This window comes from Hyla sarda, chromosome 5 (genome assembly GCF_029499605.1).
Source record: "Hyla sarda isolate aHylSar1 chromosome 5, aHylSar1.hap1, whole genome shotgun sequence".
Taxonomy (NCBI): Eukaryota; Metazoa; Chordata; class Amphibia; order Anura; family Hylidae; genus Hyla; species Hyla sarda.
Window position 1 is genome coordinate 46949920 of NC_079193.1, and position 6534 is coordinate 46956453.

Sequence of the window (6534 nt, forward strand, 5' to 3'; positions counted from 1 at the left end):
GGACGGGATATGAGGTTGGCATAGGAGTTTGAGATATGAGGACGGGATATGAGGTCAGGATATGAGGTCGAGATATGAGGACGGGATATGAGGTTGGCATAGGAGGTTGAGATATGAGGACGGGATATGAGGACAGGATATGAGGTCAAGATAGGAGGACGAGATAGGAGGTTGGGATATAAGGTTGGGAAATATTGACGGAATATGAGGTCGGGATATGAGGATGAGAAATGAGGACGGGATATAAGGTCCAGATATGAGGACGGGATATGAGTTTGAGATATGAGGACAGAATATGAGGACAGGATATGAGGTCCAGATATGAGGACGGGATTTGAGGTTGAGATATGAGGATGGAATATGAGGACAGGATATGAGGTCAAGATAGGAGGACGGGATAGGAGGTTGGGATATAAGGTCAGGAAATGATTTCGGGATATAAGGTCCAGATATAAGGACGGGATATGAGGTTGAGATATGAGGACGGGATATGAGGACGGGATATGAGGACGGGATATGAGGACGAGATATGAGGACGGGATATGAGGACGAGATATGAGGACGGGATACGAGGACGGGATACGAGGACAAGATATGAGGATGGGATATGAGGACGGGATATGAGGACGGGATATGAGGACGGGATATGAGGTCAGGATATGAGGTCGAGATATGAGGACGGGATATGAGGACGGGATATGAGGTTGGAATAGGAGGTTGAGATATGAGGACAGAATATGAGGACAGGATATGAGGTCAAGATAGGAGGATGAGATAGGAGGTTGGGATATAAGGTTGGGAAATATTGACGGAATATGAGGTCGGGATATGAGGATGAGAAATGAGGACGGGATATAAGGTCCAGATATGAGGACGGGATATGAGTTTGAGATATGAGGACAGAATATGAGGACAGGATATGAGGTCCAGATATGAGGACGGGATTTGAGGTTGAGATATGAGGATGGAATATGAGGACAGAATATGAGGTCAAGATAGGAGGACGGGATAGGAGGTTGGGATATAAGGTCAGGAAATGATTTCGGGATATAAGGTCCAGATATGAGGACGGGATATGAGGTTGAGATATGAGGATGGAATATGAGGACGGGATATGGGGGCGGGATATGAAGTTAAAAGCTTCCTCCTTTGTTGATTTTCCTCCCCAACAAGGATGAGGAAGGAAAAAAACGGGCAACGCCGGGTACTCAGCTAGTCTAATAATAATATTAATAAAATATAATATAAAATTATGTATAAATATATAAAGTCCTATTTATGCTCACTATTTTTAGCCATCACTAAAAGTGGATGCAAAACACAGAAAAAGTTGCAAATCTTTCCAATAGTTTTCTTCTGTGTCGGTTCCTCTTCTGGTTGTGGCTTATGCAGTAAATGCTGCTGCAATAAACTGACCAAACACCGCAGTGTGAATGTGGCCTTGGCTCGTACATTTCTCTAGCACGGTCTTCCACTCTCTCCATCCCTTTGGTCACGTCAGGCTGTATTTGCTCAGTAAACAATTCTTCCATTTGGCTGGTGATCACTATCATGTCTGTATGGTGTCAGTCTGTACATCTGCATTTGTTTGGGCAGCCATGTCTTGTTCCTGTGTCTTCCACTTTGCAGCACTAGGTATACATTTCTTTGCAATAAATGATGCAGCAGTTCTACACTTACAGAGGGGTTAATCCTATGCACGGTCTATTCATGCTGGAACTAGTCTATCTACACTCAGTGGTGTACCTACCATAGTGGCAGGTTACACCAATGCTATGGGGCCTGGCAAACAGGGGGGCTCAGTCAGAGGATTCAGGATTGTATGTGGTAGCCACGGGATGTTAAGAGAAATGCCTGATCACTTCGTGACGCCAGGGCACCGTTATCCTATACACGGGCCGAGGTTGGAGACAGCTTCTCCTGGGGCAGACATGGTGAGTAAAGGAACATACCGACAGGTTACGGATAACTGTCTTTACTGAGCAGGGTGCAGATAGTATTACACGGACAGTCTGGTGTTGAGTCAGAGGATGCAGGGTAACCCTTTGGGAGCCTTATTGCCTTGCTGGGACTTGTGGTGCTTTCACTAAATAAACTGATACTGACTTGTAAGACAGGTAGATTGATCCTGGTATCTAGGGTTCTGTCAAGGTATTGTAGACTTCTCTGCGGGGGCAGGAACTTCCTCCATGTGGGTGATCCTTGCAGAATGACCAGATTGAATACATTTGATCTGGGCCTTCCCTTGAGGCTTCTACACACAACACACCTTCCACCTTAAGGGTACGTTCACACGCCCGGATTTTCAGCGTATTTTATGCTGCAGATCCGCTGGTGAAGGCCCGCTCCATAGGCTTGCATTGAGGGGGCGGAGCGTGACATCACACAGGGGCGGAGTCGTGACGTCAATACGCTCCGTCCCCGTGATCGCTAGTAATCAGACCCGGAGCGAGCACACTTCGGGGGCTGATTCTAACGGGGGGCGGCGTGGAAGATCACGGGGTCCCCAGCGGCGGGACCCCCACAATCAGGCATCTTATCCCCTATCCTTTGGATAGGGGATAAGATGTCTTAGCGCCGGAGTACCCCTTTAAGGGTACAGTAACACATTTAACATACAACTGAGTGACAACAATAAAATAATTAGAAAAATATATTAATCTCTCAATAGAGTGCAAACCTAATCAGTATAATCAAAAGTCTTCCAGTGGGCCAAACACTTGTACTCCAGTGCTGACCAAAGCAGTCCAAAGGCACAGGGCAGCTATAGGTGCTGGGACACCACAAATATATGAGGATCTGACTACTATATAGGGCAGTATGAGTGCCTAGCTAGTACTTAGTTCATTATGGGGGCTTAACTACTATATAGGGCAGTATGGGGGCCTAATAATATATGGGGAATAACTACTATAAACTGCAGTATAGGCGCCTAATAATATATGGGGGCCTAACTTCTGCATATATAGAGAAGGGTATATAAAAAAGGAAAACGGAGGGCATCTCCTGGTATAATCCTGCGAGAGTACAGGGAAAAAGGTGAGCGGCTGTCTTGGAGACTCTCACCTATTGAATGCAGGTATCAGGCACGTAACCCCTGGCAACGGGGTGGTCTTTGGGAATGGCAGGCCAATGGAGCTTGACCGGAGACTCAGGCAAGAGGTCCGGTGAAACGATGAGCAGAAAGGCAAAACGGAGTGCTCCAAGCAAGGGCGCCATCCCATACAGCATGCAGCGAATAACATTTCAAATAAAGAAAAGGATGACTCGATGGACTAGCAGAACTCATACTTTATTTTTAAAGAAAGTAGTCTGCATGTACCTCCATAGGCAAGACGCGTTTTGGGTACAATATTACCCTATATCAATTGCAGATGTATAGTGTGTCAAGGAGACGGCTTCTATTTATATTTGAAAAAGACCGCCAAATGACAAAAAAGCAAAGGGGGGGGGGGGGGGGTCGGGCGTGATTTGCCCAACATAGTACACGCATATTTAAAAGCAGCTTAATTAAAGAACAGTGAGCATAAATGTATAATGTAGAAATTTATGCTCACTGTTTTTTAATTAACCTGCTTTTAAATATGCGTGTACTATGTCTGGCAAATCAAACATGGTCTTTTTTTCCCAACAATATTATTATTAGTTTATCAAATAGAGACTATGGTTTACAAACGAGTGCACATATGAATAATAATAATAAAGAATACACAGGTTAATAATGATGCGTACCAATAATAGGCTAAAGCGAGGTTCACACGGCCGTTTGCATCCGACCCGTCAAGGGTCTGATCGGCTCTTTTTTTTTTTTAGCCGATAGGACCCTGAAACGCGTCGGATACAAACGGCTACTGCCGGGTCCTGACTGCCCCCATTCACTTGCGTGGGGTCGGTCGGTGACCCAGTAATTTTACAGAATTTTAGCTAAACTCCCGGTGTTCTGGCCGGATTGCTGACGGAACTCCGAATAGCGGAAATTGACCGCAATGTGAACGAAGCCTGCGGTGAAAACTCTGCAGTGTGCACTGTGCAGCAGAGACCTATTAAAAACAATGGGGAGATTTATCAAAACCTGTGTGGAGGAAGAGTGGTGCAGTTGCCCATAGCAACCAATCAGATTGCTTCTTTTATTTTTAAAAAGGCTTTTGCAAAATGAAAGAAGCAAGCTGATTGGTTGCTATGGGCAACTGGTAAATTTTTCCTCTGCACAACTTTTGATAACTCTTCCCCAATAGGAGGCTGCAGAGGAATTTCAAAGCAGAATTTCTCCCCTCTCCCCTACATTCTGCAGTGTGAATGTAGCTATATAGCAAAGCTACTAAATATCAAAAAAGCTTTATTATCGTAAAAAACTAAATTTGTGCTGAATTTATTAAATGCGACTTTTCAAGTTTTATCGCATTCTGAGCTGTTTTATTTTCAAGCGTACATCAGGGGATGGTGTACAGGGATCCCTCAACTTACAATGTCCTCAACGTACAATAGTTTCAACATACAAATGGTCTTTTTTGGACCATTGTAACTTGAAACCAAACTCAACATACAATGTACAGACAGTCCAGATCTGTGATACCTGTCAATGGCAAGAAGAACCGACTAATCAGAATGGGCATTCACTGGTAAAAAACCCCTGTATTACTGAAGTGTATGCACTGACTGGCTGTCTGGTATCGCCCCCTACAGTACAGGGAGGTATTACATTCTCTGTCCTACTCATTACCTGTATTACTGAAGTGTATGCACTGACTGGTGTCTGGTAGTGCCCCCTACAGTACAGGGAGGTATTACATGTACTGTACTACTCTTTACCTGTATTACTGAAGTGTATGCACTGACTGGTGTCTGGTAGTGCCCCCTACAGTACAGGGAGGTATTACATGTACTGTACTACTCTTTACCTGTATTACTGAAGTGTATGCACTGACTGGTGTCTGGTAGTGCCCCCTACAGTACAGGGAGGTATTACATGTACTGTACTACTCTTTACCTGTATTACTGAAGTGTATGCACTGACTGGTGTCTGGTAGCGCCCCCTACAGTACAGGGAGGTATTACATGTTCGGTACTCTTTACCTGTACCACAGTTAGCTGCTTCTTTGGACACCAGGTGAGGGAGGCTCCATTTTACTTTGTTAGGACATTGCATGTACTGTACAGGACCCTGTAGAAGCTCCTGTCAACATATAGACCAGCGTTTCCCAACCAGGGTGCCTCCAGCTGTTGCAAAACTACAACTCCCAGCATGCCCGGACAGCCTTCGGCTGTCCGGGCATGCTGGGAGTTGTAGTTTTGCAACAACTGGAGGCAACCTGGTTGGAAAACACTGACATAGACAGTGATTACAGCTCCCAGCAGATCTTTCTTACTTTTAAATATAAGGATTTGCTTTATCTTTATTAGTTATCTACTCATTTTTCTTTAATCCTCCCTTTTTCCTATTTTTGGATGACATTTTGGTGGCTTCAGAACCAATTACCAGGTTTCCATAGAGTTCTGGTCTCAACATACAATGGTTTCAACATACAATGGTCGTCCTGGAATCAATTAATATTGTAATTTGAGGGACCACTGTATTATATGGTTTATATGGCACAAAGGCCATAAAATAGGCAATGTTGGAAAACTAGTCTATCACCCCCCTACATACAGCGCTATGGGAGAGGCGGGTACGCACGAATGCTGCATCTCCGCCTCTCTCTTAGAGATACATGGAGGGCGCGTGTTGGCCACGGCATCATGCTGCGACCGACACGCTTCCTTCACGGGAGACCCACACAGTTCACACAGCCGAAAATGGGTGGGATGTGCACCTGGAAAATACCGGCAAACCTTCCGCACATTTGACCATTCTGGACGGCATTAGGAGTGCTTGGAAATGTGCCGATTCATAGATGGCAATGCATTTCCCAGTGGAATCCGTAGAAAGGACAGACATGTCTGTTCTTTCTGCAGACGCCAAAATCGAGATTTCAGCGGCAGATGTTACTGTCGTGGAAATTCTGCCGCGTGCACAGTGCAGCAGAATTCTACTGAAATCAATGAGACACTGCTGCAGCGGAGTTTCCGTGCAGAATATTCCAGCGGAATTCTGCTCTGAAATTACGTTATGTAAACATAGCCTACAGGGAACCTGTCATCAGTTTCATGCTGCCCGAAGTTTCCCTTATTCCAATGATGTATGAGTCACTTCGAAATACTACAGCATTTGAATGGAATCACCAACCAGGAACGGGGCTTCCAGTCATTGGGGTGGTCTCTATTGGCTTCTCCCTGTAGATCGGGCAGCATGAAACTGATGAGAGGTTTTCTTTAACTACAGTGGATATGGGATCCACCCTCCTAGGAGTGAATATGTTGCGGTTGCTCATTGCATTGTAGTTTGGCACAATGTATATGGGGGGAGATTTATCAAAACCTGTCCAGAGGAAAAGTTGCCCATAGCAACCAATCAGATCGCTTCTTTCATTTTTATATAGGCCTCTGAAAGATGAAAGAAGCGATCTGATTGGTTGCTATGGGCAACTCAGCAACTTT